We start from the raw sequence: 24,467 nt of genomic DNA, 5'->3' as shown, positions 1-24,467 counted from the left end.
ATACTGTGTCCAGTTCTGGACGCCCTATTATAGGAAAGATGTGGATGCTTTGGAGAGGGTTCAGAGGAGGTTTACCAGGATGCTGCCTGGAATGGTGGGCTTATCTTATGAGGAGAGGTTGACTGAGCTCGGACTTTTTTCATTGGAAAAAAATAAGGAAGAGTGGGGACCTAATTGAGGTGTACAAGATAATGAGAGGCATAGATAGAGTTGATAGCCAGAGACTATTTCCCAAGGCAGAAATTGTTATCACGAGGGGTCATAGTTTTAAGCTGTTTGGCGGAAAGTATAGAGGGGATGTCAGAGGTGCGTTCTTTACGCAGAGAGTTGAGAGCATGGAATGCATTGCCAGCAGCAGTTGTGGAAGTGAGGTCATTGGGGATATTTAAGAGACTGCTGGACATGCATATGGTCACAGATATTTAAGGGTTCGTACATTAGGTTTACCTTACATGAGGACCAATGGTTGGCACAACATCATGGGCTGAAGGGCCTGTTCTGTGCTGTACTGTTCTATGTTGCCAAACCTTGTTGAGTTTCTTCAGTGTTTTCTGTTTTTTTACAGTCGACAGCTGTAAGCTATCACCAAAGGATTTATTCACTGCTCTCAGCAGCAAACTCTTTCAAGCTGTCCATATTGATGAAAGGAGACACAGAAAAATACTGTGAAAATCTCAAGCCTCAGTACAGGTTCTCGGTAAACACCATTTGTCACATTATGGCAATCAGAGAACATTATCCCAGCATTTCATCTGCTCCCTTCAAAAGATTGATTGATCTGTTCAGTAATGCTTCTTCCAATTCTATATACCAATTCCAATTCTTATCTTTATTAAAATCTGCTTGATAGATCCTTATAGATTGCTTCCTATGTGTCCAAGTAGAAAACATGTTTTGATCCATCTCGAGCATTATGTTAGTGACTTCCTCATTTTTTTCTCGATCAGTCAGATATGACATGCAAGTTCATATTACCAAAATACAAATAATGGCATGGAATAATTATAATTATCACCAATAAACAATTACATGTGTTCACAGAGCAGGCGATGGCAGCTGTGTTCAAGGGCTGGCAGTCAAAGCTTGATGAGGGAGAAAGCATGAGAAGCGTCAAGCTCAATCTTCCCTTACTTGTGTTAACTTCCATGGAGGATATCTCTCCATAAGTTGAAGTGGATTTGCTCACACAATCATCACAAAGTTGCCTCTCTCAAGCCTCTACAGCGCTCCTGTTGTCTGATGCTAACCCGATTTTTCAACTTGTCTTTCCTGCTGGCACATGTCGGCATTCCTGTCACCGGTGCCATATTTAATGGGCTACTGTATATCCGGTTAAGCATTGCCAGTCCACAGCTGCCCTGCATGGCTTGCAGTGGAGTGGGTGAAATGGATGCTTCACTTTATGTGTAGGATCCTGGAGTTCCTGGTTGATGGGGTAGTATAAAAAAGATATATCCTCTATCGACGGGGTCAACCGAGGAGACTATGATGCCATGGCCAATCGGTGTATTCCGAGTTTGGTACCTAGTTTGCTGCAATCTGCACAGTCTGGAGGAATGCCCAGCAAGGTAAGGAAGTCAGTAACCTTCTCTGCATCACCACAGGTAGGTGCCATGAATTTCTCTCCTCTGTCTCTGCTAGTGCACCCCTCTACCACCCTCACCACACATGCAACATTCTACCTCACTCCCTCTTACCTACTTCCAACAGTGCGAACATGAGATTGCCTCTGCACTGTCAACTCTCCTTCTGGACCTCCTGCCAAACCTCATCACCTCGGGGGATCTCCCATCCACCGCCTCCAACCTCATAGTCCCACAACCCTGCACCGCCCGCTTATACCTCCTGCCCAAAATCCACAAACCTGACTGCCCTGGCCGACCCATTGTCTCCGCCTGCTCCTGCCCCACCGAACTCCTCTCCGCATACCTCGACACGGTCCTGTCCCCCTTAGTCCAAGAACTCCCCACCTACGTTCGGGACACCACCCATACCCTCCATCTCCTCCATGATTTTCGCTTCCCCGGTCCCCAACGCCTTATCTTCACCATGGACATCCAGTCCCTGTACACCTCCATCCCCCATCACGAAGGACTTAAAGCCCTCAGCTTCTTCCTTTCCCGCCGTACCAACCAGTACCGTTCCACTGACACCCTCCTTCGACTGACTGAACTGGTCCTCACCCTGAACAACTTCTCTTTCCAATCCTCCCATTTCCTCCAAACGAAAGGAGTAGCCATGGGCACGCGCATGGGCCCCAGCTATGCCTGCCTCTTCGTAGGATATGTGGAACAGTCCATCTTCCGCAACTACACTGGCCCCACCCCCCACCTTTTCCTCCGCTACATCGATGACTGTATCGGCGCCGCCTTGTGCTCCCACGAGGAGGTTGAACAGTTCATCCACTTCACCAACACCTTCCACCCTGACCTCAAATTCACTTGGACAGTCTCAGATTCCTCCCTCCCCTTCCTCGACCTTTCTATTTTTATCTCAGGCGACCGAATCAACACGGACATCTACTACAAACCGACCGACTCCCACAGCTACCTGGACTACACCTCCTCCCACCCTGCCCCTTGTAAAAATGTCATCCCATTCTCCCAATTCCTTCGTCTCTGCTGCATCTGCTCCCAGGAGGGCCAGTTCCAAAAACGTACAACCCAGATGGCCTCCTTCTTCAAGGACCGCAATTTCCCCCCCGACGTGGTCGATGATGCCCTCCACCACATCTCTTAACTTCCCGCTCCTCCGCCCTTGAGCCCCGACCCTCCAACCGCCACCAGGACAGAACCCCACTGGTCCTCACCTACCACCCCACCAATCTCCATGTACAGCGCATCATCCGCCATCATTTCCGCCACCTCCAAACGGACCCCACCACCAAGGATATATTTCCCTCCCCTCCCCTATCAGCATTCCGTAAAGACCACTCCCTCTGTGACTCCCTCGTCAGATCCACACCCCCCCACCAACCCAACCTCCACTCCCGGCACCTTCCCCTGCAACCGCAGGAGGTGCAAGACTTGCACCCACACCTCCCCCCTCACCTCCCTCTAAGGCCCCAAAGGAAACTTCCATATCCGCCACAAATTCACCTGCACCTCCACACACATCATCTATTGCATCCTCTGCACCCGATGTGGCCTCCTCTATATTGGGGAGTCAGGCCGCCTACTTGTGGAGCGTTTCAGAGAACACCTCTGGGACACCTGGACCAACCAACCCAACCACCCTGTGGCTCAACACTTCAACTCCCCCTCCCACTCCACCAAGGATATGCAGGTCTTTGGACTCCTCCATCGCCAGACCACAACAACACTACGGTTGGAGGAAGAGCGCCTCATCTTCCGCCTCGGAACCCTCCAACCACAAGGGATGAACTCGGATTTCACCAGTTTCCTCATTTCCCCTCCCCCCACCTTGTCTCAGTCAAATCCATCGAACTCAGCACCGCCTTCCTAACCTGCAATCTTCTTCCTGACCTCTCCGCCCCCACCCCAGTCTGACCTATCACCCTCACCTTGACCTCTTTCCACCAATCGCATTTCCGACGCCCCTCCCCTAAGTCCCTCCTCCCTAACTTTTATCTTAGCCTGCTGGACACACTTTCCTCATTCCTGAAGAAGGGCTTATGCCCGAAACATCAATTCTCCTGTTCCCTGGATGCTGCCTGACCTGCTGCGCTTTTCCAGCAACACATTTTCAGCTCTCCTTTGGGACACCTCACCAAACTTCTGCCACCTGCACCAGCACTACCTACTCCTGCCAGCCACTTTAATCTCACTCAATCTCTCCCTTTGTCTCATTCCAGCTGAGAATTGCACATGTCAGGACTAAAAGAGACATGATGGGTGACAGGATGCCAGATACTTCTCTCCTCATTAGCCTGAAGTAGCCTTAGCTATTGAGTACTGAGAACAATCATGTGGGGCAGCTAAAATATCCATGTCCTACCTGCCAAGTAAGAAGCAATTCCCATTGTTGTGCTGGTCTTTTACTCAGCCCACTGTGCATTTACTGTTAATATGCCATTTTTTGCCCTTGGTCAAGGCACACTCTCTCTTTTGTCTGCTGAAGGCATCAGTGAACTACCTCTCGTTTGTTTTCAACAAGTCCGCCCTGCAAGACATCCCCTCCACCAGCTCAGAAGCAGAGACCATGAACACCTAAGGAGGAAGATCCAGAAAGGATGCCTCCTGTGCACTTCTGCAGCTCAGACATTGACACTAACTGGAAATATCAGCCTGCTTTGAGTCACAACACCTGCTGGTGACCACCTCACTACCACATCTCTGAAGCTGGTCAAGGTAGAAACCCCTCAGACTGTTGGCACTCGGAGGCCTGGTGGAGGCTGGGATTCTGCTCAGCCCCATTCACACGATCAGCAGGCGGGTGCATCAAGGCTGGGGGAGGTAATGGGGCGGAGATGGAGGTGACCATCTGAACACCAAGTTTGATGAGTGTAGTGCTGCAAAAACACAGCTGGTCAGGCAGCATATGGGGAGAAGAACAGTTGACGCTTCAAGCATAAGCTCTTTCTGATGAAGAGCTTATGCTCAAAACATAATTCCCGATGAAGGACTTTACGCTCAAAATGGCAACTCTCCTGCTCCCTTGGATGCTGCCTAAATGGCTGTGCTTTTCCAGCATCACACTCTTAAACTCTGATCTCCAGCATCTGCAGTCCTCACTGTCTCCTCCCTGAACACCAAGGTTGGCAAGCTCTGTCTCAGGAATGCAAGTAGCTGGTTTCTTCCATGACTGGTTGGTGGCTATCATGGAGAGCCAGTCCAGCCATCTCAGAAACAAAGTCAGAGGTTGCTGGAGAAGTTTTAGCAGCACCTATTGTGAGAGAAAGCAGGGTTAATGTTTCAGGTTCAGTGACCCCTCTTCAGAATTGATTGTAGCTGGGAAAAGATTGGAAAATATGCTGAAGATTGAGTGGACGGGGTTGAGTAAATGATAGGTGGAGATAGAGCCTAGCGAAAGAGAGACATCAGCAACTGGGCAGAAAACAGAATTAGTAATGGTCAGCTGATAATCTGGACTATTAGTAGCTGACTATGTGTTGTTTGTGGTGGCAGGCCATGTGATAACAAAGCCTGGTGTGTTGGGGTTGGAGTAAGGACATGTAAGAGTTTCAGAGTCTGCTGGACATACACACAGACTTGCACTCTGATGCATCAGTAGCCCGGGAGACGTAGGACCTTGAACTGACTCAAGTAGATCACCTTCCTCACAAGGAGACAGGGCAGTGCCAGTCGCATCCTGTCAGCAGAAGAACCACACTGCAGTCCCCTCAGAGATTTCGACTCAAGACACTTCAGAGGTGGCTGGGGCATCCACCTCCACCCTACCAACCAGCCTCAGGCCTGTCAGAGGTCAAACTGAGGAAGGTGACTGTCGGCTGGACAGATTAAACATTTCCAGGGGCTCCTGCTGCCAACACCCGAGCATTGTCTGACCAAAAACTCTAAGGCCAATCGATTCCATTGTAGAACATGTTCACTGACCCCGGCCTCGAAAATCAGAACTGCACTGCAACAAAGCAGGAGGGAAATAAAGAATGAGTCCAAACTAGAGGGCATAATTTTAAGGTGCGAAGGGAAAGATTTAAAATGGACCTCAAGGCCAAAGTTTTCATGCAGGGGGTGGTGCATGTATGAAATGAGCTGACAGAAGAAGTGGAGGAGGTGGATGGGTACAATTAGAACATTTAACATACATCTGGATGGGTACATGAATGGGAAGGGTTTAGAAGGATATAGGCCAAATACTGCCAAATGGGACTGGGTTAATTTAGAATATCTGGTCAGCATGGATACGTTGGACTGAAGGGTCTGTTTCCATGCTGTACATCTCTATGAATTTATAACCCTACTCTAAGATGGCACTTCACTGTAAATATATTTTGATATTTTAAACATATGGTCACTGTCAGTTCTGTATGAGTCTCAGTCTCACCATAGTTGTATCAATGAAGGTAGAGAGCACACCCGTCTTTAGTGCTGCATGATATTGAATGGTTCAGAGTGGGAAGAAAGCAGTGCTTGCACCATGTGGAGGGTGTGGATTAATAACTGGTAGGCACGTGTTACTAGTGCACCACAACCATTCATTGGATTCATTTATTATTGTGCGTGATGTAATTCTGAATACTTGAAACAACTATCTGGACTGCACACATTGAGCTAATGCCAAAAGTTCACTAAGCATGTAATGCTCATCAGTGTGTTTCAGCTTCAGTGTACGGTTTCTGTGTTACCCTTTGAAATGCCTCACATCACTGCAACTTGAACCCATTTCCCTTTCCATTTGGAATACTTATCGTGCTTGCTCAGGCTGTGATGAGAACATTTATACCCAAAATGTTGACTTCTCCACCTCCTAATGCTGCCTGACTTGCTGTGCTCTTCCAGCCTCCTGCTTGTCTACTAATGTTCTTACCAACCTGTTCAGAGATGTTATTACACATGTCTGAAGTATGTGGGATGTGAACCAAATATTCTGGCCCAAAGGACACATATCCACCCATCACAAGAGCCTTCATTGCTTTGTACCCTTGTTATATACAGCCTGATGGAAGGTTTCAGACGTCACTCCTTGAACAGTGAGTCTTAGTCTCAATGTCTCCCCATTGGCGATCCCTCAGATGTAAACAACCTGTTCCTGATGGCCCTCTCTGCTAACCCTATTGGCTTTCAACTTCCCCACTCAACCCCTCTAACTAATTCTTCATCTATCCATTTTATCACCACCACCCAGTCCTTATTCCCCAACCCCAGGCATATGAGGTAAGCTGACCAAGCCAGGTAGAGCACTGCTCCTCCAAGGAGACCAGGGTTTTGTTAGTCAACAAAAACAGTCTTCCTCGCTCATGATAATTTTCCCTCCTATGCTCTATTGTCTGCACCTCTCCGTTATGTATTGATTTATCCCTTCATAATTGTCATACTCTCTGCCTGTTGGCATTCTGACTCCAATCTTCATAATTACGTTTCCCCAACCTCACAACTTCAGCAGTTGCCACTGTTAATTACTCCTTTGCATGCTTGCGAATGGATCACAATGACAGACGATATGTCAACTGCCTTGAGAGACTGAGACAGGCAACAGTGAATGACCAGACTCTGACTGGCATATCTACAGCTCCCTGAATGATTTCCCAACACTTCCTGGACTGGTAACATTGGACCTACATGACTGTCCATGGCCCAATTCCCAATAGCAGAGGTATAGAACCTTTGACCCTGAATGCACTGACCAGCCCAATGAATATTCATGAGCCCCTGGGTTGACAGTAATGCTGCTGTGACTGACTGCACTGGGATCCCCTTGTTGAAGAGTGTCTCCTTGGACATGATTGAGGATGCTAATCTTAGACTTTGCAGCATGTGTAATGTGTTTGCTGCAGCCAATTTGGTACAAGGTGCAGGTGTAAGTGTGACGTGGCACTGTACTGCATAACAACATGTCCCAACCTCTTGACTGATAATTGCTGTAGTATGATAGGCTGCCTGGCATTCTGGCTGCATCCAGCTGCAAAGTAAAGCAAAAGCACTGCTAACCAATAAAGTGCAGCTGAGGGTTGGTGTGTTAAAAGGCAAGACATGGAAAGGAACCCATGGTGTGAGCATCCAGAAAGCAAGTCTTGAGATGCAGCATGGTCCAGTCCATGAGCCAGATACCTGGCTGTCTACACAAAATTTCCACGCATTCCAAAAAGAGTTCTGGCACACTACAAATGCATCATGGCAGGATGGGAGTGTGCTGTAAGCACATTGGAGACATGTAATGAGAGGGCTGAGAAGCTGACACATGCCAGCATCCATGGGCAATGAGGTGCATGTAGTCACTGCCCAAGGAGTGTACCATTAAACATTGGAGCTCAGTGAACGAAGGTCTGGCAGAACAATTAGTGAGCCAGAGTCATCAGATACTCACTTTGACTTCGATGTCAGAAATTGTCAGCATTTAGTTTCCATGTGGCCAGTTGCGGAATAGTGAGGTGGGATTATGTCAGAACGGTGATAATGCGTAATATTAAAGGCAGCAGATAATGAAATGGTGGATGATTTGTTAGTGGTCTTCCAAGAATCCTTAGATTCTGGAAAAGTCACAGTGGATTGGAACATCATCAATGGAACACCTTTATTTAAAAGAAAAGGAGACAAAAACAGATAACAATAGGCCAGTGATATTAATGGCTTTTATTGCAAAATGTTAAGAGTCTTTTCTAAATTATACAAAGCATTTAGAAATTCATAACATGACTTCACAAAGGGGAAATTGTACCTGACATACAAGCAAGATCAATAAAAGGAGAGTAGTGGATGTAACATATTTGAATTTTCAGAAGGTGTTTCTTCAGCTATCACTTTAAGGTCAGAGCCTATGGTATTCAAAGCCATATATTAGCATGCATAGAGGATTGGCTCACTAACAGACGACAGATACCTGTTGGGATAACAGGGTCATTTTCAAAATGACAAACTGTAACCAATGGAGTGCCACAGGGATCAGTGTTGGGGCACAATTATTTGCTGTCTTTAACTATATAAGACCAAGAAAGAAAGTGACTGTTCTATCATCAAGTTTTTAGATGAGTCAAAAATAGATGGAACAGCAAGTGGCAAGGATGATATCAAGAGTATACAGAGGGATATCGTCAGGTCTAGTGAATAGGAAAGAAAATGTGGCCTATGGAATATAATGTAGAAAGATATGACGTTATGCATTTCTGCAGGACCAATAGAAGGGTGATTATTATTTAAAAAGATTAAAAAAACTATACCTTTCAGCTTTTGGTTTATTGACTTGAGTGTTATGATACTTCGAATGTTCATTCAAGGTTGTGAGGTCACCTGCCTCAACTACCCTTCTGGTCAGTGCATTCCAGATCGCCATCACCCTCTGGTGAAAGAAAAACATTTTCCTTAAATCCCTTCTAAAATTGCTGTGTTTCACTTTAAAATTATGCCCTCTTTGGCCTATAATCATTGAAGTTTTAAAGATTAAGAGGCAACATCATTGAAATATGTAAGATTCTTTGGGAAATCGAGAGGATAAATTTGGAGAGATTGTTTGTCCTTGTGGGAGAGTCTAGAACCAGGGAGCTCAATCTCATAATAAGGAACTTAAGAAAGACATGAGAATGAATTTCTTCTGTCAGTAGGTAGTGAGTCAGTGGAACTTTTTACCGCAGACAGCTGTTGAAGCAGGGTGTTTAAGTATACTCAAGGCTGAGACAGACAGATTATTAATCAGCAACTAAATAAAAAGTCATGGAGAAAAGGCAGGTAAGTGGAATGGAGGATTATCAGATCATCATTGCATGGAATTAAGGAGCAGACTCAATGGACTGCTTCTTTTCCTCTGTTTTATGGTTATGGATAATTCCCGTAATAGGTCTGTCACCACGAGCCAGTGAGATTTTGTCTCACTGTTAGAATTTAGCTTGGAAAATGTGACATGTCAATTTTGACATTGAGAAAATCCTTGCTTAACCTCTCACAATTCAACAAAATATCGTGCCATAGCCCTTTGGATTTTGGACCTGGGAAATTTCCACCCATTTTTCCATCCTGGATTATTTATTGACAATGCCATGAAATTCTAAGGATGACATTAAATTAAAATTTTCCATTGGATTCTATATTGGTGCATGTCATATATTGATCTCTCATAAAGCCTTTCATATATAATAACATTCACTAGGGCTCCTTAGAAAGTAATTGCCCCTATCACCTTGAAAGACAAGTTCAGTAGATATATGGGGAACAACAGCACCTGCAAGTTTCCCTCCAAGTCCCTCACCATCCTGACTTGAAAATATATCAACACTTCTTTGCTGGGTCAAAATCCTGGAAATCCCTCCCTAATAGGGAGTTTTTGTAAGGTGTGTTGAGGAGGGTTTCCTAACTCAGTACATTGACGGTACGACGAGAGGAGAGGCCATTCTAGACTTAGTGCTCGGAAACGAGCTGGGGCAGGTATCAGATCTTGTGGTGGGAGAGCATTTTGGTGATAGTGACCACAACTGCCTCACATTCTACATAGCTATGGAGAAGGAGAGGATTAGGCAAAATGGGAGGATATTTAACTGGGGAAGAGGAAACTATGATGCGATTAGACATGAGTTAGGAAGCATGACTTGAGAGCAATTGTTCCAGGGTAAAGGCACTATAGACATGTGGAGACTGCTTAAGGAACAGTCTTAAGGAACTGAGACATGCAAGAAGTGGTAAGATAAAGGAACCTTGGATAACGAGAGCAGTGGAGCTTTTCGTCAAAAGGAAAAAGGTAGCTTACATAAGGTGGAGGAAGCTAGGGTCAAGCTCAGCTCTACAAGATTACAGACAGGCGAGGAAAGAGTTTAAAAATGGTCTGAGGAGAGCCAGGAGGGATCACGAGAAAGGCTTGGCAGAACGTATTAGGGAGAACACAAAGACATTTTGCATTTATGTGAGGAATAAGAGGATGGTCAAAGAAAGAGTAGGACCGATCAGGGATATCATAGGGAATTTGTGTGTGGAGTCTGAGGAGGTAGGGGAAGCCCTAAATGAATTTTTTGCTTCTGTCTTTACGAAAGAAATGAACTTTGTAGTGAATGAAACCTTTGAAGAGCAGGTGTGCATGCTGAAATGGATAGAGATAGAGGAAGCTGATGTGCTGAAAATTTTGTCAAACATTTAGATTGATAAGTCGCCAGGCCCGGACCAGATTTGTCCTCGGCTGCTTTGGGAAACGAGAAATGCAATTGCTTTGCCATTAGCAAAGATCTTTTCATCCTCGCTCTCCACTGGAGTCGTACCTGAGGACTGGATAGAGGCAAATGTAATTCCTCTCTTCAAGAAAGGAAATTGGGAAATACCTGGTAATTACAGACCAGTAAGTCTCATGTCTGTCGTCTGCAAAGTGTTAGAAAGGATTCTGAGGGATAGGATTTATGACCATCTGGAAGAGCATGGCTTAATTAAATGCAGTCAACACGGCTTTGTGAGGGGCAGGTCGTGCCTCACAAACCTTATCGGGTTCTTTGAGGATGTGACTAGAAAAGTTGATGAGGGTCGAGCTGTGGATGTGATGTATATGGACTTCAGCAAGGCATTTGATAAGGTTCCCCATGGTAGACTCATTCAGAAGGTCAGGAGGAATGGGATTCAGGGGAACATAGCTGTCTGGATACAGAATTGGCTAGTCAACAGAAGACAGCGAGTGGTAGTAGAAGGAAAATATTCTGCCTGGAAATCTGTGGTGAGTGGTGTTCCACAGGGCTCTGTCTTTGGGCCTCTGTTGTTTGTAATTTTTATTAATGACTTGGATGAGGGGATTGAAGGATGGGTCAGCAAGTTTGCAGATGACAGAAAGGTTGGAGGTGTCGTTGACAGTATAGAGGGCTGTTGTAGGCTGCAGCGGGACATTGACAGGATGCAGAGATGGGCTGAGAGGTGGCAGATGGAGTTCAACCTGGATAAATGCGAGGTGGTGCATTTTGGAAGTTTGAATTTGAAAGCTGAGTACAGGATTAAGGATAGGATTCTTGGCAGTGTGGAGGAACAGAGGGATCTTGGGGTGCAGGTACATATATCCCTTAAAATGGCCACCCAAGTGGACAGGGTTGTTAAGAAAGCATATGGTGTTTTGGCTTTCATTAACAGGGGGATTGAGTTTAAGAGTTGTGAGATCTTGTTGCAGCTCTATAAAACTTTGGTTAGACTGCACGTGGAATACTGCATCCAGCTCTGGTCGCCCTATTATAAGAAAGATGTGGATGCTTTGGAGAGGGTTCAGAGGAGGGTTACTAGGATGCTGCCTGGACTGGAGGGCTTATCTAATGAGGAGAGGTTGACTGAGCTCGGACTTTTTTCATTGGAGAAAAGGAGGAGAAGAGGGGACCTAATTGAGGTATACAAGATAATGAGAGGCATAGATAGAGTCGATAGCCAGAGACTATTTCCCAGGGCAGAAATGACTAACATGAGGGGTCATAGTTTTAAGCTGTTTGGAGGAAAGTATAGAGGGGATGTAAGAGGTGGGTTCTTTACACAGAGAGTTGTGAGAGCATGGAATGCATTGCCAGCAGCAGCTGTGGAGGCAGGGTCATTGGGGACATTTAAGAGACTCCTGGACATGCATATGGTCACAGAAATTTGAGGGTGCATACATGAGGTTCAGTGGTCGACACAACATCGTGGGCTGAAGGGCCTGTTCTGTGCTGTACTGTTCTATGTTCTATGTTCTAATAGCATTCAGCATCAGCCTACAGCACATGGTCTGCAAAGTTTGATAAGGCAGCTCACCTTCGACTTTTAAAGGGGAGCTCGGGATGGGCTGGCTGGCCAGTAATGCTGACTTTCCCCAAATAAATAAACATAAACAAGATAAGCATATTGATGCAAAAGTTATATATCTCCAAACTTCTAGCTGATTTGATAAAAGGCCATTTTAATCTGAAATGTTAACTCTATTTCCACCTTTCAATTCTCTGATCTACAGCTTTATAGTGTTCCTTTCAGAAACAGGATTTGTTCTGAACTGCTACCTAACTGCGTTCACTGATGGACAGCAAAGTCAGCAATGTTTTGCAACTCTGTTTGTCTCACTTGATCTGGTTGAGCAACCATGTGCATCAAATGTATGCAGTTTACAAATCTATTGTGATGTCTCATAGCACAATGAATGGAAAAATGATGTTGAGGCATTTCCCATGCTAAACAGAACCACCTGAAAGGACAAGGCCAGAAAACAAGTGGAAACACAATCATTGATGTATTCCAATCAAACCTTATACTGCTTCAATTTAAAATGAAATCACAGTTCCTTCAACATCATAGCAGAAAAAGTGGAAGAAAATGCTTTCCTAAAAGCACTATAGGAGTATACAGCCCAAAGAACTTTGGTTCAAGAAAACCTTGTTTCTTACAATTATAGAATCCCTACAGGATGGAAGCTGGCCATTCAGGTAATCATGTCCATACTGACCATCTGCAGAGCATCCCACCCAGACACATCCCCTCCCCTATCCCTGTAATCCTACATTTGCCATGGCTAACCCATCTGTCCTGCACATCCCTGGACACTATAGGACAATTTAGTATGTCCGATCCACCTAAACTGCACATATTTGGACTGTGGAAGGAAACCAGAGCACCCTGGAGAAACCAATGCAGACCCGGGGAGAATGTGCAAACTCCACATAGATAGTGGGATAATACAGCTGTCAATTTTCTTTAGTCAATTAATGTGATCAAGAGAATATTCATGACATTGTGTGACAATATGCTTGAGGTCCTGTGGCACTGATGTGTTGCATTCCTACCTCTGAGCCAGATGCTCTGAATGCAAAGGTAAAAACAATGACTGCAGATGCTGGAAACCAGATTCTGGATCAGTGGTGCTGGAAGAGCACAGCAATTCAGGCAGCATCCGAGGACAGGCTGCCTGAATTCCAGGCTCTGAATGCAAAGGCTACTCCAGGACTTAATTGCTGAAGAAATTACTTTAGAATAGCTACCCAAATTGAATATCAAGTTGCAAATCCTTTCGAATTCTGCCAAAACCCCAAAATTACAACATGCATGTGAAAAATGCTTTATAAGGTTGGTTGCTTTTGATCAATTGGCAACAGTTTCATGGGGTTGCATTCCTGTTTTAACTGGGGTAGAACAGGGTCCTGCTTCACTGCTGAAGCTGTGGTGGAAGTCATGACACTTTTGTTTGACAGCCTTTGTACAGAGAAATGTGAAGAAATGTGTGAGATCTGGTGTCTTGTTTTATTCTGAGACTGGCAATAGTACATGGTGAATTAATGAATCCATCATGCGTAATTTCACCAGTGTCCTGTTCAGTCAAGTATTTTGAATTCCGTCTGAAAATGATCCTAATATCTCACCAGTAACCAAACTTGTTGGTACCCGACAGGTTTACAGAATTATCAAGTTATTGCCTTCCATGTACATTTGTATGCTACTGAATCAAAACTCAATGCAAACACTTTCAGCGAGTATATACTGTAACATCATACTAATTACGGGTTGCTGGCTATTGGAAAACATGCAAGCCCAGTTACCATATCCTATTGGGACTATCTAATGCTTCATAATTGGATTAACTGCTGATCACTAACATGAGCAAAAAAAGCTGGTTTTATTTGAAGTCACAAATCTCTCCACTTAATACCAAAGTGGAACAATTTTGCTGTTGGGTGCAAATGTTCAATGTTAAGCATTAAAGTAAATAATTCTGATTGAATAGCATATATGACACAGAGACAAACTATTTGAGCCAATTGGATCACTTTTTTTTCATATATATATACACATCTCCCTAACATCCTGTCAACCTCCTTCATGTACCTCTATCATCATAAACTTACATATTGATCTCCTTTAGATTTTATCAAGTTTCCTCTCATATCCATCTCTATTGACTGCGATATATACACTATTCCACTCAATGAGTCTCTATGGTAATGCCACATTCTCACCATTCTTTTAGTGAAGGGCATTCTTCTGAAATCTCAGTAAGCTTTCTTGTTGATTATTAGTCATTCTCTTCCCCCGCAAAATCCACCATTCTCTCTTTACTGACAGTCGAGACCTTTCATAATGCATGAGGTTACATATCAGTCCTACTCTTCTTTTTCCCAGAGAAAGGAGACTTTGCCTGAGGAACATTTTCTGATATGTACAAGGTTTCAGTAGAGAGATCGCTTTGAGTGCTTATATATATTGAACAATCTGACAACCGGAGTTGCACAATGTACTCTAAGTATGGATGTACTATAGTTAAAACACTTTAATCATTTCATCAATAATTTTCAAACTTTTCCCTCTATAAATAAATACTGCTTCATGATTTGCTCGCCTTGCTGACCTATAATGCAAAGTTTTGATATCGGAACTTTCTCCCCCCCGGGTCCCCTCATAAAAATAATCCTTCCAATCAAAAAAAGAGATATCTATTCATTTTAGCAAAGCATGATACCACATAATTATCTGTGTTGAACTTGGTTTGTCAATTTTTTTTGTTACTTGTAAGTTTATTCCTGTTTTTCTGAAACTTGGTTCAGTCATTCTCCGTACTGACTATCCCAACACCCTCTCACCTTGGCACAAATTAGTGTCATCATAAATGTTAGGAACTGTGTTTAATTCCAAACACAAGTGATGAATTTCAGTTGTGAAGTGTCCACGTGGAAATCCACTTCCCACCTCCTGCCAATCTGAACAACAACTCTGTATTCCTTCTCAATGCTTTTCATCTTGATGTTAGCTAACATTTCATTCTGAGACTTGTCCTTCAAGTCTTCATTCTTCAACCCTGTTCATGAATCACTTTTGGAACCTTATTGAAGGCACTTTCAACATCCAAATGATGTGTATATTATATGTAGATGTGACTTGATTTTTCTATTACTTGGAAATCTAGAACTTGGCATAACGTTGCAGAATAAAGATACATTTGTTTAGAATTGTCATGCAAATGAATTTCTTCTCCCAGAAGAAGAATTCTCTACCCCAGAGAATTATGGAGGCTTGTTCACTGAATTATTTAAAGAGGAGTTAGTTTTTTTTTTGTATATATCAGGGAATTGAGGGCTGTGAGAATCTGATACAAAAAGGGAAGTGAGGCCTGCGGCAGATTAGCAAATCTTGCTGAATAGTGGGTAGGATTGAAGGGATGTCAGGGCACATTTTTATCCTTTTTCTTATGTTCCTCTATCTTGAAGAATTACCATTGTCTACTGCTTCTTGATTTCCCCACGGTGATCAATAAAGCAAGTTAAGAAATTTTTTCCAGCTTGAATTCCACACTGAGTGGCAATGTTCATACACCATATGAATAGACAATAGACAATAGGTGCAGGAGTAGGCCATTCTGCCCTTCAAGCCTGCACCACCATTCAATATGATCATGGCTGATCATCCTTAATCAGTATCCTGTTCCTGCCTTATCTCCATAACCCTTGATTCCACTATCCTCGAGAGCTCTATCCAACTCTTTCTTAAATGAATCCAGAGACTGGGCCTCCACTGCCCTCAGGGATAGAGCATTCCACACAGCCACCACACTCTGGGTGAAGAACTTTCTTCTCATCTCTGTCCTAAATGGTCTACCCCGTATTTTTAAGCTGTGTCCTCTGGTTCGGCACTCACCCATCAGCGGGAACATGTTTCCTGCCTCCAGAGTGTCCAATCCTTTAATAATCTTATATGTCTCAATCAGACCCCATCTCAGTCTTCTAAACTCCAGGGTATACAAGTCCAGTCACTCCAGACTTTCAGCGTAAGGTAGTCCCGCCATTCCAGGAATTGACCTCGTGAACCTACGCTGCACTCCCTCAATAGCCAGAATGTCTTTCCTCAAATTTGGAGACCAGAACTGCACACAATGCTCCAGGTGTGGTCTCACCAGGGCCCTGTACAGCTGCAGAAGTACCTCTTTGCTTCTATACTCAATCCCTCTTGTTATGAAGGCCAGCATGCTATTAGCCTTCTTCACTACCTGCTGTATCTGCATGCTTACCTTCATTGACTGTTGTACAAGAACACCCAGATCTCTTTGTACTGCTCCTTTACCTAAATTTATTCCATTTAGGTAGTAATCTGCCTTCCTGTTCTTGCCACCAAAGTGGATAACCATACATTTATCCACATTAAACTGCATCTGCCACACATCTGACCACTCACCTAGTCATCTGTTCTTCTTTCATCTCAAATTCATTATTTTCCCTTCATTAATATTTTGCAGACCACCACGTCATGCTTTGAACACATGCTACTTCCGTTATCACCTCTGCAACCTCTTCTATAGACTCATATAAAACATACAAACATAATCCATTTATATCAGAGACTTCATCCTCATGGAATTTGCTTGTTCTTATAATTTTGAGATACTTATTGTCAATCTCAGATTTCAATGTCGCATTGACCTGCTTTATCTCCCTAGTAAATACTGAAGGCAAGTAAACAATTATTTAATATTTGTTTCATCATTTTTCAATTTTCGGTGCTAATATCTCATCAATACTCAGTGCTCACATTCCCAACAGGATTTCATCTTCTGTTGACTTGCTTAAGAAGAGCTTTCTTTTTAATGTTTCTTGATAATTGTACTATGCTGTTTGTCGTTTATTCTAACTCTTCGACATTCTTCTGAAACTCTGAACATGCAAACCTCTGCTGTGCATGGTTAATACATTTCTGTTTCCTAATCCTCAAACAAACCAACAGGATTGATCAAACAAGGAGCTTAATTATCTCTCCCTTCCTTCATATAAAATTTGTAAGTGTTCTTATTCTGCTTTTGATAGTGTGGGTGAGAACTAGACAATGTCGGGAGGTGAAAGGGGAGGTTAGTATAGGAAAGAGATGGGGGGAATGGTTTAGGCAAGATACTTTCTTGATTGCAAATCCTTGGTTCTTTTTTGAGTGTGCAAGATCAAGTGAGGAAACTTCAAACAACAGAACTTATACCTGTAATTCTGTTTAAGTTAAAACCTTTCCATCATATTTCAATATTTACATTGACAACAAGTGGAAGCAGTTATTTGTCTGGCAACTTTACAAGTCACCAAAACTTGAAATGGACTGAGTTAAACTTGGAGTTAAGCATTAAAGAAATTTCTAACCTACTCTCACCATAGATTGGGTTTAGAAAGTGAATATGTCTGCTAAGTTAATGTTCAGTTTCCTTTCTTTTCTTACAGTTAATTTAATGACTATTGTGATCGTCAATTGGCGAAAGTGCGACCTTTCCTCCAACACCACATGCTATCTGGTCGCCATAATGACAGCAGATTTCCTAGTTATTATCATGAATGTCATACTGTGGCGGATCAGTTCTTATTATGTCCTGGCATCTTTCCTGGAAATCACCCCTTTGTGTAGTGTTATCATTGTTCTAGTATATGCAACGTCAGAATGTTCTGTTTGGTTCACTGTCAGTTTTTCCTTTGATCGATTTGTGGCCATTTGTTGTCATCAACTGAAAACAAAATATTGCACTGATAAAAATGCGACTATAGTTCTAATAATGATCTGCATTCTCATTTGTTTGAAGGATGTTACCTTTTACTTTGGAATTGAACCAGGGGAGGTAATTGATAATATTCCATGGTTCTGCAATTACAAGCCAAGCTATTATACCAATGATGGGTGGGTTGGCTTTGACTGGTTTGATAAGATATTAACCCCGTTGCTTCCATATGCTTTAATTCTGTTTCTCAACAGCCTTACCATGAGATACGTATTTATGGCCAGTCGAGCCCATAATGTCAGAGCAAAGGAGAGAAATACAGTGATCAAGAAATTGAAACCAGGAGAAGGTTTATGATTTTGCTGTTTGCCATATCAGCAGTTTCATTCTGCTGTGGCTTTTTTACATTATTGACTTCTTCTACTACATCATTACGGGCACCAGTCATGAATATTACAGTTATTATTCAAACATATTTGCGGAACTTGCAATTATGTTGGTGGATTTAAATTGCTGCACAAATGCATTTATTTATGGGGTGACACAGTCAAAGTTCAGGGAACAGTTCAAAAGTATGTTGACATATCCATCTTTATCAATTAATCAGTTAGTTAATAAACAAAAGAATTTACTCTATACCAGATGCGAATCCTTTTTAGGTTATACTGCTCCAATCACATCAACAGTACCAGGAATCAGTAAGAATTAAAACAAATTGAACAGTATTGGTCGGAAATGAATGGGGACTGAGCAAATTAGCATGTCCCACGATTTCAGAAGTTGACAGAGCAGCCAATATCTTTCCTTCGCTTCTATGAATGGCATTCATGGACTTCTTGCACCTTTCAAAAAAGGGAAAAAGGTTCTGACGGAAGTGCTGTATGAGATGGGTATTGTTTTTGTGCAAATTAATTTTATAGCTTTGATGTCTGTCTCCCATCCCTATCCCTCAGACAGTCTCTGCCATTACTTTTCTACACTCTCCTCTCCCTGTTGAGTAGTGGTTGAAGGAGTTGTACGTGGGCAACATTGACCCATGTGTATTGATTAGTAAGCATTATCGAAAAATGTGGTGCTGAGAAAACACAGCATCCGAGGAACAGGACAGTTGATGTTTCTGGCATAAGTCCCCTATCAGGATTAGTGGAAAATGCATTATTGGAGTGCAAAGCATAACTGTGCTCAACACCAGATTGGATCAAAGGGACTGAGAACCATCCTAACCTCAATGTGAGCGGACACAGCTGAGAACTTTGATTTTCTTCTCAGGTAGCAGCACAGTGGCACAGTGGTTATCACTGCTGCCTCACAGTGCCAGAGACCCGGGTTCATTTCCCACCTCAGGCAACTGTCTGTGTGGAGTTTGCACATTCTCCCCGTGTCTGCGTGGGTTTCCTCCGGGTGCTCCGGTTTCCTCCCACAGTCCAAAAGTGCGCAGGTTAGGTGAATTGGCCATGCTCAATTGCCCGTAGTGTGAGGTGAAGGGGTAAATATTGGGGAATGTGTCTGAGTGGGTGGTTCTTCAGAGGGTCGGTATGGACTTGTTGGGCCAAAGGGCCTGTTTCCACACTGTAAGTAATCTAATCTAATCTAATTTCCATCTCTACTTTACATCTGTTGCTGTCTAGATTCTCAAAAGCCAACTGTAAATGTGGTATGATGGCTCAGTGGTTAGCACTGCTGCCTCACAGCATCAGGGACTGGGTTCAATTCCAACTTCAGGTGACTGTCTGAATGGAGTTTGCACATTCTCCCTGTGTCTGCTTGGGCTTCCTCCAGGAGCTCTGGTTTGCTCCCACAATCCAAAGATGTGTAGGTTAGGTGAATTGGCCATGCTAAATTACCCATAGTGTTCAGTTAGGTGCGTTAGTTAGGGGCAAAATGTACAGTAATCAGGGAATGTGTCTGGGTGGGCTACTCTTTTGAAGGTCAGTGTGGACTTGTTGGGCCAAATGGGATGTTTCCACAATGTGGGGGATTCTATGATTAAGAAAAGAACATGTCTTTGAGACTCATGGTTGCATTTCAATCCTGCCATTCCTCTCCAAAATTCCTCTCCACATACGAAATGCTTCCACACCTTTCCTGGAACTGCATGTTGGAATCCACCAATCTGGTTATCTGCCACAAAGCTAAAACAAATCACATCAAAATCACAAGTGACATCATTTGTGACAGTGCAACAAGTAGAATTTTATTCCTTTTCATTTCTGATCTGTGTGTGGTGAATAACATACTTAATCCCATCTCCCTCATTCATTCATGTCAGGATTGTATAAATACTAGGATTTTCTTTTTGTTTTGGAGGCCCGACTAAAGTTTGGGGAATGGGGAATGTATATGAAAACAGTAGGAATCAAAGTTTACTCCTGTAAAAGTCACCCTAGTCTTACCAAACCAGAGTTGTTCTCCCATTGGAATTAATTGACTGGTGGTGGTTTAATCTGAGGGTCAACAAGACTGAGACAAGGGGAGAGATTGAGAAGGAAGGACTCTTACAGCAATTCTCAGCTGGTACAAGCATTGAACCCACACTCTCAGCCTCACTTAATACTGCAAACTGGCCATCAAGCCAATTGAGGTAACTTTGTAATATGAAGATGAAGTTCCAAAACTGATGATTTCTCTACCTGACAGGTTTCCGATCATGACGTCAGCCTGATTGACAGGCTTGGCTTCAAGTCAGACAAGATAGGATCATGGGCATGTTGCAGGGGGACGTGTGATCTTCGTCCTGTCCCCAGGATAATCCAAAATGATGAAAAAAACAATTAACTTGATTTTCATTTTGATTTTATTGCTAGACATCTTAAATCTGTGTCGCATGGCTCTCAATCTTTCCACTGAGACAAGCAGTTTCTTGCTATCTACTGTATCCAGATGCCTTATGATTTTGTGTTCCCCTTTTAGAGTTTTAGAGATGTTCAGCATGAAAACAAACCAACTCATCCATGCCAACCTTGATAAATCAAATCCTTGGTTTATCTAGTCCCGTTTGTTGGCATTTGGCTGTGTCTGTGTCTGTAGGAGTGTGCATGTGTATGAGTGTCACCGTAAGTGTGCAACCTTGTCACAATAGACGCTGCAAGCCATGTCAGAGTGTTGACATGGTTACCACCATTACGCGTCGGGACACCTCCCACTATGTACATGGCAGTACTCATGCGACTCAGCCAATATTGTCTCTCACAAACACTGCAGTCAAGACTGCCATGAGGCATGGTACATTGGTGCGACTGAGCAGAGGCTACAGCAGCAGATAAATGGACACTGCACAACAATCAACAGACAGGACTGTTCCCCACCCCCCCTCCCCGTCAGTGAACACTTCAGTGGTCAAGGATACTTGTCCTTGGACCCTCGGGTGACTGTCTTCCAAGGCAGACTTTGAGACAGGCAGCAACCCAAAGTATCCGAGCAGAGGCTGATAGCCAAATTCGGTAGCCATGGGGATGGGCACAACCAGGACCTTGGGTTCATGTCACACTACAGGTGACCCCACTGCACTGCACTACACATACACATACACATCCACACAGATGCACACACATAGACAGATGTACACTCACAGACACAAACACACAGACACTCCTGCACACACACACTCCTACACGTACACACACCCCTACAGACCTATACATTCATGCAGAACTCTCTCAAACACTAGCTCTCTCTCATGCGCTCACACATACAGTCCCACACTCAGACACACACATGCACACTCTCACAGACTTACACACCTTTACACTCACACTCACACGCATACACACACTCCCTCACAGATACTCATTACCCTCCCTGCCCCCCACACACCCACATGCTTACATACACATAAAAGTTTTTGGGGTGAATTTGGTACTTGCAGAATTACATTTTACTTTGATCAGAAACTGCATGAATCCATGTAAGATTCTGTAAATCCATTTTTTTTACATTAGAATCAGTTTGAACATTGTGGCACAGACAGTCTCACACAGGGCATCTCGCTCCTTAAATGCATTATCTGGGCCAACATGATACCAATTATTAAAGTTCACTTGAGATTATAACTTTAAAAAAGTTCTGTGATTTACATATGAAGAACTAAAACCAACACTTCACTCTAAATCCAGGTTTTCTTCAAAATATAATTTCAGTTACATCACACTGTGAATGTTTGCTCTAAATTCTTCATCTTACAATCTTACACTTCACAATCACCTGAAGGACCAGTGCTGGAAAAGATAGTGCTTCCAAATAATTGGATATAACCTGGTGTTGTGTGATTTTTAACCTTGTACACCCAATCCGCAGCAGCATCTCTAAATCATAACATTGTTCCTGGCATTGGACTTTTTTTTTAGATTATTGTGGAGTATTACCAATCACCATAAGTATTGGAGATCACTGTTTTCATAACTATTTGAGACTTTATCTCACCCTGCAGTAACTCATGACAAGAAGCTTATTGCATGTTGACACTGCTCTCCTTTGTCACACTTAGCAGCCTGTGACTAAAGACTGCAGTGTCAACAGGAGAAGAATTTGAACCTTTGTTGAGAGTGGTAATTTGTGGCACAGTTAGGAAGAACAAATCCAATTCATACTTTATTCCTTTTCGTTCTTTGTGTTAGTTTTGGGGTATTAAGTTTCTAATATAAAATCAATAGTCTGACACTTGGTGTGATGTTAAAATGTACAAAAAAGAACAGAGTAAGATTTGACAAAGCAGGTTTTGCACACTGTGCATGGAAACATATGAGTGCTCAAAGAAAAGATAAAGGTAAGCAGTAGATCCATTCACCCAAATGATTTGGGCCAGAACAATGAACTGGAGAGTAAGGAGTAGAGAAGAGGATCTGAACAGTAATCTCTAGACCTTGGCCACTCCTCATTATGAGGTGTGGGAACAGAATAATCTTGGTGTAACTGAGAAAGACGATGCATTCTTACTCCTCTTGTAAAATGTACAGCAATGATATTGGCAAAAGTGACACTTTTAAGTTCAGGCACCCAAAGTATAGACCAAGAGGCATGACTAGAATTTACTAATTATCAGGAACATGAATCTGAATATTTACTGAGAGTGGGAATTTGTGGAATAATTGACAAGAACAAACTGAATTCTGACTTTATTCCTTTTGGATGTTTTGAGGCATTATGTATTCAATTGAAATCTGACGGGCTACAGAAAGTATGGTGCCAACTTGTGCCAGGAAAGCGGCATTTCAAACATTTCAAGTGAGAAATGCAGATGCTGGAGAGTCAGAGTGGGTAAAGAGTGGAGCAGGAAAAAGCACAGCAGGTCAACCAGCATCTGAGGAGAAGGGTAGTCAACGTTTCAGATCGGAACCATTCACCAGGACTGGGGAGGGGATGGGGACTGAGGAATAAATCATGGGAGGGGTGTGGGGCTGGGGGCAAGGTGGGTGGGATTGTAATAGGTGAAAGTGGATTGGAGGTGGCTGTGATTATTCAGTAGGAAGAGTGGAGCAGACAGGTGGGAAGGAAGCTGGACAAGCAGGATGAGCTTAAGGGGACACAGTGGAGAGGGAGTACTGGGCCTCAGATGAGGTGCGGGGATGGGGAGATTTGGAAACTAGTAAATTCTTTGTTAAGGGCATACAGTTGTAAGCTCTCGAGGGGCAGGATGAAGTGCTCTTCCTGCTGTTTGCATGTGGCCTTGGAGGAGGCCCAGGATGGACATGTCATTGGAGGAGTAGTAGATGTAGTTGAAATGGCTGGCAACTGGAAGTTGGAGTTTTTTGGAGCATACAGACCATAAATGTTCCCTGAACTTGTTCCCGGGTCGTGCTTGGTCTCTCCGGCGTAGAGGAAACCACATCGGGAGCAACTGATCCAATAACTTAAGTTAAAAGAAATGTATGTGAATTTCTGCAAGACTTGGATTGATTCTTTTTGGGTCTTGGACGAAGATAAGGGGGGAGGTGTAGGGATGGGTTTTGCACCTCTTGCAGGCACAAGGGAAGATCAGGAAAAATTCAACGGTGTAGCCAATATACTTAACAAAGTAGGAAAAAAGGTGCTCCACTGAGTACCCACAGGAACTAGGAGCTGAAGACAGGTCCCCATTGGTTATATTTTATGGATTATTATCTTGACCATAGCATCATAGAGTTGTAGAGGTGTACGGCACAGAAACAGATCCTTCGGTCCAACTCATTAATGCACACCAGAAATCCCAACCCACTCTAGTCCCACCTGCCAGTACCTGGCCCAAACCCTTCCTATTCATACTCCCATCCAGATGCCTTTTAAATGTTGCAATTGTACTAGCCTCCTCCACTTCCAGAGGTAGCACATTCCATACACATACCACCCTCTGTGTGAAAAAAAAAATGTTCCTAATGTCTCTTTATGTCTTTCCCCTCTCACCCTAAACCTATGCCCTCTACTTCTGGACTCCACCACCACAGGGAAAATACCTTGGTTATTTATCCTATCCATGCCCCTCATGATTTTATAAACATCTATAAGGT

General features: G+C 43.4%; 1 pseudogene; it reads left to right on the top strand.

Annotated features, from left to right (window-relative positions):
* The window catches only part of LOC148140653 (putative G protein-coupled receptor 139), a 46,695-nt pseudogene extending 27,998 nt beyond the window's left edge, over positions 1-18,697 (top strand).
* Positions 18,698-24,467: the final 5,770 nt, after the last annotated feature.

Source organism: Chiloscyllium plagiosum, unplaced genomic scaffold (assembly GCF_037043375.1).
Source record: "Chiloscyllium plagiosum isolate Xiang-an unplaced genomic scaffold, Cpla_swu_hap1 HiC_scaffold_35, whole genome shotgun sequence".
NCBI lineage: Eukaryota > Metazoa > Chordata > Chondrichthyes > Orectolobiformes > Hemiscylliidae > Chiloscyllium > Chiloscyllium plagiosum.
Note: the sequence above shows the minus strand (reverse complement) of the source record. Positions and strands in the feature narration are given on the sequence as shown.